The sequence below is a fragment of the Taurulus bubalis genome (assembly GCF_910589615.1).
Source record: "Taurulus bubalis genome assembly, chromosome: 5".
NCBI lineage: Eukaryota > Metazoa > Chordata > Actinopteri > Perciformes > Cottidae > Taurulus > Taurulus bubalis.
In genome coordinates, this window is record NC_136593.1 from 15,335,114 (window position 1) to 15,349,002 (window position 13,889).

Here is a 13,889-nt window from a genome sequence, read left to right on the forward strand (position 1 = left end):
GTATTTACAGTCACCAAAAGTTATAAGCTCTTATATTGTTAGGCAGATTTGCCTGACCTCCCAGAAGTCACAGTCTCCCATTGTTTTCAGAAATCCATTCAAAGCTGTTCAGAAGGCTGCACTGCTTTGTTGATGTTCAATAGTGTGTGTATTATGCAAAGGTGATTTATAGCTTTTTGCGATGAATGCCACCACATTCTTTTAGTGAGAGCAAGACTAAATGAAATTGCTTTTTAAACTGTGTTTAAGACAAATAGACTGTGTTGTCAAAACATAGAGTAATAAAGTTATTTAAGTTAAAATATTTTATTTATAAAAATACATGTGCAAAGTAAAAGCATATATGGAACTTCTTAATCTGTATTATTATCTATAAATGAGTTTCTGGGATGTGGGGTAAATGAAGCATCTGACAGATCATTATGCACATTAACAATCTCTGAAGTCTTGGAACTAACTGGAAGACACACATTGCATTGCATGTATTTTAGCTCATTGTTGTGAAAACAGTGTGGTCAAAAACTGCAATGAAGTTGTTGATCAAAGTACACCTGTGATCTCTGCACAAAGACAGAAATAATGGGATTATTTTCATTTACCTTGTTTGTGTACCTTTCAGTGGGCCGGTCCACGACTTGTCCAGGATGAAATAACTCAAAAAATATTGGATGAACGCCATGAAATGTTGTGCAGACATTCATGCCCCCACATGAGTCATTGTAATAGCTTTGATGTCATCTAGCGCCATAGTCAGATAACATTTGTATTGTTTGTCAAATACTTTGGTTTATGAGTAATGACTGCAAAACTGACATTCCCATCAGCCTCAACTCAGTTGGCAATTTAGAGGGAGGATGAGAGGGGAATGCCATCCCCTTTGATAGCAAAATGACCAAAATGCGTCTTGTGTTGTCTTGGGGTCAAAATGACCCGTGTACGAGTGTATATGTGTGTTGATGGGTCATTTTGACCCCAAGACAACACGAGGGTTAAGCAGCCATCCCCCTCTCCATCACCCAAAGTGCAAGAACAGAGAAGTTGTTAAATGTAGTATGTTTGTCTAGTCTGCCTGAATTGCAGAGCCTTTATCTGATTGTGTTATAATCTGTGGCCCCACCATGGCTCAGAAATATCAATAGCATAACTGTGCTGTTTATTGATAAATCCACGGCACTGTCTGTGGTGCTGAAGTAGCAGACAGATTTTTTTCTGAATCTAACCTGTCTGTCAGTTTTGTCTTTGATCATAAATATTCTTTAGAATAAATGAAATTTAGAGCTATTTAGCAAATATGTACATGCTAAGCCAAGACATTTAACATAATAATCATCAGCAAGCTAGGATTGTCACGGTGATGTTAGCATGACTTTATCATTGAGTTCAAAGCTCTGTTCCAAAGTAAAGCCCGACAGAATCTCTAGCATGACTGTACTCTTATTAAAGTAGATTTGTAATGGTTTTTCTGTTATCATATATTACTATTTGAGATAAGTATTTTGTGCACAGTGACCCCCATTTCAGTTACTTGACTTATTAGGGACAGAGTACCCTGACCGGAATGGCATTTGTTATCTAAATACACTATTACTGCCATACTTCATTAGTTATAGCATCTCTGCTCAGTGGTCATCAAAGGTATGTTGTGTTGCAACCTTTGCTACATATACCCAGTTTCTATGGTTACATCATACTGTGCACTCCTGGCATTCAGAAATACCTCTGGAGCACAACGCATGAGAACGAAAAAGAACGAACTTCAGAGTTCATACTGAAGGAAAATGCTGTGCCTTCAGAACCATGTTGCCAGATGTCCTCTGCCTTCACCCTCTCCTCATTAGTTTAGAGCTTACATTGGCATAACGTGTTAATTGTGAAAAGGAATAGGAACAACCAGAGGACAGCACTTATTAAATGAAACCATTAAAGCACACACATGTTAAATTCTGTCTTTGAACTATAGCATACAGCATACATCTGTTGAGCTTCTCTGTTGACCTCTGGGATGCACCAGACACTTTCTCAGCATCTCTGGCCCTTTCCTCTATGGGTAGCCATTCCCCACTGGGTCAACCCCAGTGCAGATGTTGAGCTCTATCGTCCCAGAGGTTAAATGTCCCCTGCTTTCCACAAGGTCAGGTTTACAAAGGAAATTGCGATTCCTGGTTCATTCAGGGGTGAGATGGCAGTATGGTATTTGTGGGAGAAAGTGTAGAATGTCTCAGCTCATAATTGCATTGGGGAAAAAACATTGCATGTTTCCAAATATAGGTAGATGTATACGATGTGCGTGTTTGCATGAAGGTTGGGTAATGAATGCCTTATAAATGAGTACTATGGAAGATGTGGTTGGCTCTATTGCCTACCATGAATACAGACAAAGGCTCATAGGATGAGGGGACCTAATCTTATTTGGCTGCAGGTGTGTGTCTTCAGTGTTTGAACATGAGCTAGAGGAGAGTGAAAAAAGACTATCCCCGGAGCAATGTGACATCAAAACGCGCTCTCGCCGATGACCTAGAAATGGAGCGTGCGTAGGCAACAGTGAGCTTTTGTCGCACATGGTTCAGGCTGCTGTTTACGTCGATGAGTACGTGGGAAAAAATGAATTATTTAAGAACCAATTAAAGGGGAAACACTCGAGTAGATTGAGTAAATTAGTAGTGAGTGGTCTCACCCACTGTCTCAGTCTCGTTGTCTCATAATGCGCGCTCAAGCACGACGATAAATCCAAGAGCAACATGAAATATTCCCCCGCCACCATCACCGCGTGAAAGGACAGATATTAGCTATATATCCAACACGTAAAAGCAGCGGAAACGACCCTTTAATCGAGCCACGATATCAATATATCGCGGGGTCATCGTTACCAAAACGATTAAGAAAAAGGCGCGTGCCAAAGAGGGGGGATCTCGTGTGCCAGCGCGCGCTGGCTTCGCAACAGCAACACACACACACACGCACACACGCACACACACACACACACACACACATACACACGCAATCATTTGATTGGGGTCGCTGTGCGTGCGGTAGGCGGAACCCGGGCGCTCTTCACATCCCACTTTTGAGAAGATTACGCGGACAATTCAGTGGGAAACACATGACATGAACGCAGTTTGGAGGGAAAGCGGACGGATGTAGTGGGACAGAGGCAGGTCGACACGCCACGGGTCCAGACACAGACACAGTCGAGCAGCACGCGGAGGCGAGATCTGTGTGGAGATATTTGGAGTTGGAGGAGGACACTGGTACTTCTCTGGTAAGGCAATGACAGGATGCTGTACGCTTTAACGTTGACGTTTAGCCCGCACGACGTTACGTTTCTTGTATTTTCGCCTCTTTTTTTTTGTTCTTATGAACGAACATGTTTTTTCACAGATTCACCTTTTTATTAGAATACATTTGAAGAAAACAACATCAACCGAAACGACGCTCTTTGTGCGTGTGCGTGTGTGTGTGTGCGTGCGTGCGTGCGTGCGTGTGTGTGTGTGTGTGTGTGTGTGTGTGTGCAGCAAAGCCCGCTTGATAACGGTCCGCGTGCAGGCATTTATTTAACAGCTTTAAAATGCAAAGTAAAAAGCCGAGGAGAAAGGTGACATTACGAACCGTGCTGCACTTGATCTGCATGTGTAGCTGGATAACAGTACTGAGATTCAGTGCTCCCACTTGGACTACAGGCTCCCTTTTGTAAAGTGCTTTCTTCATTGCGACTTATATTCCAATCAGCAGGAATGATTTGGTACTTAACTGGATCCTCCAGTTAAAACAGTGATGCCCTCTCACAACCAAATAGCTTAGTGAGATCAAACTTGGGAATTGGGGAAATCTACCGGAAGCTCCCTCGTGACTAGCTGCATGCTTTTATTTTTTATTTTTTACAAATGATCACTCTCCAAACAACAATTTCACCGCATGAGTGTCACTCAGGCCTTATGACGCTGTTTCAGTAATGCACGTTTGAGGCATCCAGTGGCTGAGTTGCTATATAAAGCTAGGCTCCTGCAAATGCACTGCACAGTTTAAAGCTTCATTTTTGGATTGCCTGTCTTATTTTTAAGTCGTGCCAGCGACGCATCCACAGCTGGCTGACACCACGTCACAGCTCGGCTACAGGTGCCATCTGGTCCTCATGTCTGGTGATCTTGCGTAGCCTAATAGACACACTAAGGCCTTTGGTGGGATGCCAAGTCTAAGTAGGAAGTGGCCAAAGCAGAATAATATACCTCATGTGCATATATATACAGTATATATATATAATATTGAGAAGGGAAAATACTGCTTTTAAGTATTTGCATATCACTTTTGTTTGATTGGTCTGATTTAAGGCAATACATGTACAAAATGAATTATGCACACAGTAAACTTGATTTCTCGTTTACATAGAATTACATTTAGCAAATGTATTTATTTAACATCCCGTAGACTGGATAAAACTCCTCACAGCAGCATGCTTTCTAGAGTCACCTGCAGCAGTCATTCACTCATTCCTCCACGATGAGTCACTTCAAGGCCTTGTGGGCAGCAGGTGAGACTGCGACTGCTCGACTTAACAGTTCGGAGCTGCGGAGCGATCACATCTGGCCAGCTTGGCCTCTGCTGTTATAATTGACTGATGCCTCTCTCTGGCTTGTCGTGGGCCCATGTGGTGGCTCTCTCCAAACCCCATCCCAGAAGTAAATCACAGTGAGAACAGACTGATCCAGCCTCAGCCGGCACTGGGTTGTGCTGAGCTTTTGATACGATGTGTATGTTATCAACACCTGCACGTCTGTGTTTCAGACGGTATCATTGTACATGTTCGACAGTAAAAGCGTGTGTGTATGTGAGTGGGAATGCACATGCAATATTAGATTAGAGATTGAAAAGATATTGTGAACTGTCATGGCCTCGCCGGTTAATTACCAAATGTATCGATTGACAAGGAAAGAGGGAGGAGTGCTAAGCAATAAAGGTCTCAGACCTCATTCACAACTACTATAGTTAGTTAACATGATTGAAATCCTGGCCAGCAAAAAAGAAGCTGTCAGAAGTTGCTTTAGTATTTCTTCTTCTCTTTCAATCTCAGGCTAGATGAAACATATTCATGGCTCCTTCTCCTGACTTTTCTTTTCTTCTCTATTGAATAAGACATATTCATATAAGACATATCAAGTTCCTGTTTGATTTGATCAAAGCTCGGTGTTCCATGTATTCTTATCCTGCTTCAGTATTGGTTTAGTTTATTGAAAGGAAAACATGAAGGTACGGCTGTAGTTCACCGTGGGAAGAAAAGACCACCATGCTGGGACTTTGTCGACGGTATTAAACTATGAACAAACACAAGCTTCTGGACTTGAGGTTTTACAGGGATTTGATTTTGGTCTTAACTCGATCCTCACGCTGGTTACCAAAAGCAATTGTAACAATTATATTGTGTCAGTTTCTTAGATGACCTGCTTTGTGTTTTAGAAATGCATCTATCCCCCTGAGGGCTTTAAGTAGTCATATCAGAGTATTTCTCCATTTTCTAAGTGCAGATTGGTTTATGAAAGAGTTGTTTGGACATACTGCAGGATATCATAGATGAACTGCAGCTTGCATAAGGTCATACCACTTAGAGCTCATCTAACCAATAGGCCGGCATTTATCCAAAGTAGGAGACAATTATTGTACCCTCCACCGTGTGCAGTTCAGTAATGAGCAGTAGATTAAGCAGCGTCTCACATTTACGTCTTATGGGAACAGCTGACTAATGTAATTGGAACTTCATATTGGCTGAAAAATTTACATGTTTTATCAAAGTGGGACTGTGTGCATTATACCATATTAACCCCAATATGAGAGGGCTCCTCAAAGGGTCTGTTTCTATGAGTTATAAGCAGTTCAATTAAAGAGTAATTATTTTTCTTAATTAATTGATTAGGCCCAGATAGGTGACACTACACAGAGAAGGAAAGCAAAGTTATACCAAAACGTTTTATTCCAGACTTCCAGATTGAGAACCACTGCCTTTCACTTGTCCTCCTCATAAGGAAGTCAAGAGTAAAAGGTCAGTTGGTGTGAGTCTCTCTTGGTTCTGGTTGGGGTTGATTAAATTGCTAATGACACTTCAGAAGGACTGATAGAGGAAAGTCTTACCCCTGGGCCACCTTAAACACCCCAACGTCTAAATACAATCTTCTGAGTCTCAGCCAGAGCTGTATTTTTGCTCATTATCCGTCGTTGGCTTATTGTACTCAGGCAATTCTTAGTTCTATGAGGGATTTGATACTTAAGCCGATCATTGATCTGCTTACAGTGGGTGCCTGCTGTGCTCCAGAGTCCTCTGTCAGTGGATTGGGATTTGGGCGTCCATGGTGCTGCGGCATGTGACAGAGTCAGCAGTGCAACATCCACCATAGTGGTCAAACACTGCGTGAGTTGTGCTTCCAGCTGAATGAATGCATTCGTCCCCATTCGACACTCTCATCCTTTTGCTCTCCTCCCATGTGATGAAGAGGAAGCAGAAGGGAGACGAGTGGCCGATGCCAGGAGAGGATGGTACTTTGTTTTAGGGCGCATGATTGAGAGAAGACAGAGCTGGCATTGAACAGTGTGGCGTTGAGGGAGCACTCTCTGGATGAGAGGCCGGTGCTATTGTTCTAACTATACAACTGGGTACGGTGTGTCACTAGGTTCAGTCATTAGACAATCTGCTGATGGAGACATGGTGCAAAAGGAGACAAAAGGTCATATGCTTTGTATATTAAGTAAGACCTGCATGGCCCAGGGATTTTTGAGTCTGTTTCTTGTTTTTTTTTGTAAGTTCTCTCTCCCCCTGCATCATGTCTGGTTCCGACCTGTCTTTGTATGTTTTCCCAACTGTTTTTGCCGCACCTGTTTTTTAATTTATTAATGTCAATGTTAAGTCTTTGTCTTCCCTCTCGTTGGGTCAGTTGGTTGTCTTACCTTGTGTTAAGTAGTCCAGCCTGTTTCCCAGTAATTCAGTGTTTCTGGTCTGGTTTTGGACTCTTTAAGTTTATTTCTCAAATTACATAACTCAAACCACCTGCTGCTACCTCGTCAGGTGATCTTTGCTTCTGGGCCCAAAACGTTTATTCCTGAACTGTGATACCTGATGAACAGGTTGATCCGTAAGAAATAGCTGATTCATCGATCGGAAGAAAAAATAAACTGAAGCTATTTTGATAATGGATTATTCATTTAAGTCATTCTTTAAACAAAACTGTCACACACTTGATGTTTCAAGGTTCTTTCATTGGTCTTACATTATAATGAATTGAACATTTTGGGGTTTCGACTGTTAATTGAAAAAAATCAAGACATTTAATGCTGTCACCTTTTGCTCTAAGATATGATGGTTATTTTCACTGTTTTCTGATAATTTATAGACCAAACAATTAGCCCTATAATCAGGGACTTCTTAAAGGAGCAATGTGTAGATTCGGTCTGAATTTTAGTTGAACACGTTAAAAAAACAAACGTATCAACAGAATGCGAAGAGGCTACAGTGTTGACTTTATATTGAAATAATATATAATGGCGGATATTAGCTTGCAGATATATTGGTATATTTCAAGAGATTGAAGTCCAGGAATGCCAAAGATATGTTTTAAAACTGAGTCACCATTTAATAGTTTGTCCACCAGTCGTTTTATATTTCTTGTTCAAAATTGTTTAAGGAAATAATACATAATTTAAGGGAACCCTATTAAAATGTTGTATTTAAGTTATTGGTTGTGTAAAGAAAATGAATATCAATCTATATATCAGTGGTTCAATTTGTTCTCCAAATATTCTTCAACATTATGACAGAGAATTAACCTATTTTTTCTTTTAAGTCTGAGTATTTAAATTCCTGCAAAGATATTTGTGTTTACCAGCGACCCTTTGGTCTCCATTAGTATCACTAATCAGTTGTTAAAATAGTCCAAATTAACTTGAATTTGAAATATTAGTCCAGAAAAACTGGTTTGTAAGAAAAAATAAGTGGTATGTCAAACTTTAGATATTCTTCATATATATTAATAAAGTAAATACATAATTCTGAAGAGTGTGCAAATCATGTTTGCTCCCATCGTGACTTGCAAACTTCTTTGTCTGGCAGTGAGTATACTGGCATTTGCTTCCAGTGCTGTATTTTACAACAATCTGAGAGCAGGCCAAATTTGATTTGGCATTACCATTCCTGGAATGTGTTACTGTCCAGACTAGTTCTTATCACTTTTACTTTATTAAATCAGATAGAGTGGATGAAGCCCATGCGAATGTACAAAACATACAGTTACTTCCATCCCATTTATCTCTATCACTTTTCTAAATTCACACAGTTTTTCTCATCTCTACACCTTCATTGCTCTGATTTTTTACTCTCCCCACATTTATTTGACTAGTTTGTTTAACAGGGACAACGGACCGCCATTGATTGTCCTAGAGTTAACTCTGCAGGCAAATACACAATAGAATTATGGCATCAGATGTTATAAATCAGATGTTATGTGGAATAAACATTTGGACAACACAATCTGGCATATCATATTAGAACACACAGTTGTGCCTATTCAGCAGCTTAGTTAGCACAGAGTTACTGTGTTGTGCACAGAGGTGGTGAAGGCAGCTTGTGAGCCAAGGAGTCACAGGGCTCAGACCACAAATCAAGTGAATCATTTGTTCTACATACAAACTAACTTGTTGAAATAGACGTAAGACTGTACAGAATCTGAATAACCTGTGAAATATCTTAAAGCAGCAAGCGCAACATTACTTTCGGCATCATTGCTAAACAGCAGTTGTACTACGCACTGAATATACAAATGATTTCCCCTCTTTTTTTTGCATTTCTCAATTTGATTGGCTGTGTCTGTTTCTGTTTGGACACACTTTCCCTGAGCAATAAGGGACTTTATTTGATAATGCTTTTGGTATTATTATTGGCATTATTATAGGTGCATTTGGCACCTAGAGTCAGTGTGTGTGTTATACTATAGGAAGGGTGCTTGACAATTTGCAAGAATTACTTGTAAATATATCAAAAAGATTGCACTGGGAACTGCACTAAATTAGATACTAAATAAGCAAATAAATAAATAAACACATGCATAAATAGAAAGAAAAAGGGCAGCGGGGGCGCTGTTAAAGTTGCGTTCACGGCAACAATGTTGCAAAAACTTTGGAATATTCGCAACGCGTTTGCTGTGAATGATTACGGTATTGACTTCCTCATATGCCTTCATGATCATCTCCTGCTTCTCATTAGAGAAATAAAAAGAGGTTCCTCTGAGTTTATTTGCCACTGTACTGTTAGAAGATCATGGTGTCAGTGCTCCATTATTATCCCTTCTGAAGAGGAGCGGGCGCGCGCATTTATCCAGATGACAGACGTCTGGCTAGAATTAACGAGACCGTTTCAGCGCGGATCAGCCGTGAAGAAACCCAGATAGCCTGATGTCAATCATCTCGCTAATTTAAGATGGAGATTAGGACATTTACTTGACTTTGTTTAGCCAGGTACGAGAAATAGGGCCCTGTAGAACATTGTCTCTTTAAGTCTCAGAGAGGAAATGCATAAATCTAAGTGACCAAACAAGCAACTACCGAAAATCTACAAAACATATGTGTGTGTAGTAGATAGACAATGCACTTTGAAAAGAGAGAACACACAGGGTGTAGTTAATTTCTTGCGAGTGCATGAAATGGAGTGAAATTTAGCTTTGGTATGGGGTCAGGTTCAGTGTTCAAAACTGAGACCAGAATCAATGCAGCCCATACCCATGTCTCTGAGGCCTGTGCAGAGCTCTACATTTATGATGTTATTTAATACCCACTGAAGCATTTGGTGCTGTTCCCTGTTTAACCAACACTTTTAAAGATGATTTTGCCTTGTAGGCCTTTTTGGAAAATTGATGGTATAGAAACAGAAAATGATGATATAAGAGACAGAGAAGGCAAGTAGTGTCTAATGAGACTCACACGGTTACAATATAATCCTGCTCAGTTTGTGGTGAATGTTGTGAAACATGTTATTCATCAAAGTCAAGTAAAACATCAACATTAGACAAAATACTTATTTACAAAATAGTATTTGTGGGGCATGATTTTGCCTTCTTTAGAATGGCAACACTAGAGGGATGACAGGAAATAACGGGAGAGAGACGAGGAACAACGAAGGTGCCTTAAGGGAGCTCTCACCTTTATCATTGTTATTAGTCCCTGGAGCCCAGTAGTCTCACCTAATTGTCCACCTGAGCAGAGCTCTAATTAGTGAAAATGATTGACACGCGTGGGTCTGCAGAGCCTTACATAATAACCTCAGTGTCCGTTCATCTTGGTTTCAAGTATTTCATCAAATTTCCATCTATTTGGTATGACGAATGGCTGTAAAAACTACACTACCCACGAGCCTCAGTCGTCATTGCTGTGGCAAAGAAGATTCTCAGAGGCGCAAATCAGAACTGTAGGAAAACATTTTTTTGGTGTTGCAGGTGGGAACAAAACTGCACTATAGTTGCTAAATTCCTCAAAAATCCACTCAGATCCCTAATTGAAGTGATTTTATCATTTAGTGTCATGCCCATGCTCTTGTGTCAGAAACACAGAAGATCTCACATATTGCAAACATCTTGTTTCTACAGAAAGCGTAATCCTTCATGGGGATAAGAGCTGTAGCTGTTTGGATGTTCCATTCATCCAACAACAATGCAACGTTTTCCTGTAGTTACACTGCCGTGTGTGTGTGTGTGTGTGTGTGTTGTCACCATGTATATTTATGTCCATGTTCACCCTTATGTAAAGAACCACAATACAGACAGATGATCGTTGAATGCGTTTGCTAACTGTTTACTGCTTATCTCAGGCAGCTGCAGTGCACAGTGGCACATGCAGCAGCACTTTAACACAGCTTCGAGTGTGACATGATGTCAGGGTTACAGAGAGGCTATTCACTCCTCTGCAGCTATTTTTTATACAGGAACAAGAGTGTATGAGTGACCTGAGCAGTTTGATTCTGATTTCCTGCTCGAGAGAGATGGGCCCTAATCTGATCTACTCTATCATCCTGACTGTCACAGGTCCCACATCTATACTCACAGTTTTACAATAAAATGTTCTCTGATACATCTATTAGCTGCTCATCAGTAAAATCGTGGGCAGGATCTCTTAATCTGCAGGAAATCCCTTCCTGTTCATGAGCAGAAATGTAGGATGAAGAATTAGCTTTAGATGATGTAGTGCCATAAAAAAATCCTTTCGGAAGTGAGTTTTCATTTTCATTTCCAATTGGCAGAATTGCTGTGGTGAAGTAAGTTTGCCGTGTTTCAATTGACCTCCATAGAGGTGATGAAGCTGTAAAGGATTTAAAGGAAACTCCATGGGAAGAGAAGGTACTGAAGCATCTTTATTACATTTTAAACAGTTTAGCTCTGCTTTTAGTGCACCTATAGACCTGGGTGTGAGGAAAGAAAAGAGTGAAAAACAGTCAATGATTGTCCACATGCACTTCAGCAGATTAGGAGTCTTGGAAAATTATAGTTGAGACTCAATTAAGAAAGCTTATACGGCCAGAGGACTTTGAGAATGTCATCAAGTAGTGACAGAGGAGCCAGTATTACATGTTGAGATTACTCATTGCATAAAAATACACACAGTGCATTATTCACCGAATGAACTACAAATGCACACATGCATAGCAATAAGTGAGGACGAATCAGCATGCGCTGCGTTATTTGGTTCAGGTATCAGTCCAGGAATAACAATCAGTGGAACTGCCTGGCTCCTTTGCCTCCTCCTCGTGGGATGACGTCTCTCAGCAGAGTTGCTTACGTCAGAGCCTGCGAACTGAGTCGCATGCACTCGCTGTGTGTTGGCAAACTGAGGTGCGGTTTTGGATGAGGGCTTGAATAAACATAGCCTCTGCTGTTGCTGTGAAAAGACTTATTTACTCCCACCAAGAGCATCACAAAGTGGGATTAACTCTTCCATAGGTCTCAGAAGATGGATACCAGTGTGGGAATATTGTATTTCTAATGATAATATTTTTTTCCCATTTGGTCCTTGCATCGTCTATTCCTTTTCTTATTTTATTTTCTCCCATACAACTATTATTTTATTTTCTATTATAAAGCATTGTTAAAATGTGCTTCTGCTCTTGAGAAGTGGTAATATTATATTTGAGACAGGTTGATTATCATCCTGTCAGCCTCTTTATGTTGTGCAATATTGCAGGGTGCAATTAGGAAACTGAACACAAATTAAACCCACGTTAATTATGGTGGATTTCTTGTGGTTCAGTTCTACTGATGGTTTAGACTGATCTACTCTCTTACCAATGTTTTTCTTTTATATGGGACATTTTTTAATCATGTGATGTGTATTTTGATGACATAGTCTCCAGACTCTCAGTTTTGCTGAATGTTTCCTCATGAAGACACAATTTTTCCTCTGTTTCATTCCACAATGGAAACGTGTTCAAGCCTGTGGGGTCGTCTTTGTGCGTTCTCATTTTCTTCATATTCTTGATTATAATAATTGATAGTGGCCTCACTGCCTGTCACTTAACAAATGTGATCCTAATACAGCAGACAGTAGTAGAGTTTATATATAATTTATATTATAGTTTGACTGTATTTGTAGTGCAAATACATGTCGGTCTACTTGATTGTTTCTATAAAGGATTTGTCCTATAAGATAGCCATACTTTATCCACATCTTCCACTGAATCTGTAATATTTCAGTACAAATATATATGTTTTAGCAAATAATACATGGCATTGGAATTTGTATATCTGTGGCCAAAACTTAGTCCTACTTTTAAATGAGGATATTCCCCACTCCGTTTGAGCTACTTCCTTTTCACCTTCATTTCAAACTTGGATGACTGGAGAACAAGCTTTCCAAAATAATAAGAGGCTCTGACAGAATTAGTGTTTCCCCTACTTCCAAGGATGTCATGTTTTGCCTTTGTTATTGACTATATTTATTGTAGCAGCCACAACTCTGTCCAATCAGATCTGCTGAAAGCTCCACTGCGTAAGGCCATTGAAGAGGCACCCTTGTAGCTGGACAGCCCATCGTGTATTGTCTTTAAATGGCTCCCCCCAACCTCCGTGTGATTTGTAGACTATCTGAGTGGCAGTGTGGCTCTGTGCAGTGATTTGTCCCTCGAGAGGGGCCCTGCCTCTGCCATTGCTACCGTCAGCAACCGTGCTACAACTGTGCATGAATACAGGATACTGGCATTTGCTGAATCCAAGGTGGCGTCTTTTCAACTAGAGCCCAGTGAAATACCTTTTCAGCCTCTCGAGTGGTCTGGCGAACTACAGCCAAGGGGGCCCCAGCAGTATAATGATGCCTGGCACAATAGTAGCACTGTTCTCCAACCCGTTCCCAGGAAACCGCACAACATGTGCCATTGTGCACTGTGCTTTGCTGCCCAACCACGTTGCCCGGCTTTAGCCAGAGACACCGAGAGGTTTGGCTGTGCAGTGGAGTTCACAGCAACGTGGTTGGTAGGACAGGTTCAGAGGACTGCAAGACCAGGGTTTATTCGTCGCCTCACACTGTGTTTGATGTGTTAAAATAATATTACAAAAAGCTACATTTAAAAGGCCAGGATGTGAAGCGGAAGAAGCCTGAGGGAAAAAGGACAGCTGAGTGGTTGCCAGGATTGGTAGTAAAGAAAACCCTGAGCATTGTTGTTAAGTTGAACCCCCCTCAATAAAAGAGAAAACCGAGAGAAAAGTGACAAGCAGAAAAATGAAGGCACAAAGACGGCTAGAACTGGTTTGTAGCTGGTCCCAGCGGGTTCTTCTCTTTTCATCTCAATGCTGGGGTTTCAATCCTCCTCTACGGCCCCCAACGTGCTCTCCATTAACACCTCCACTGCTGTTTATGCAGCACAGCAAAGGACATCATTC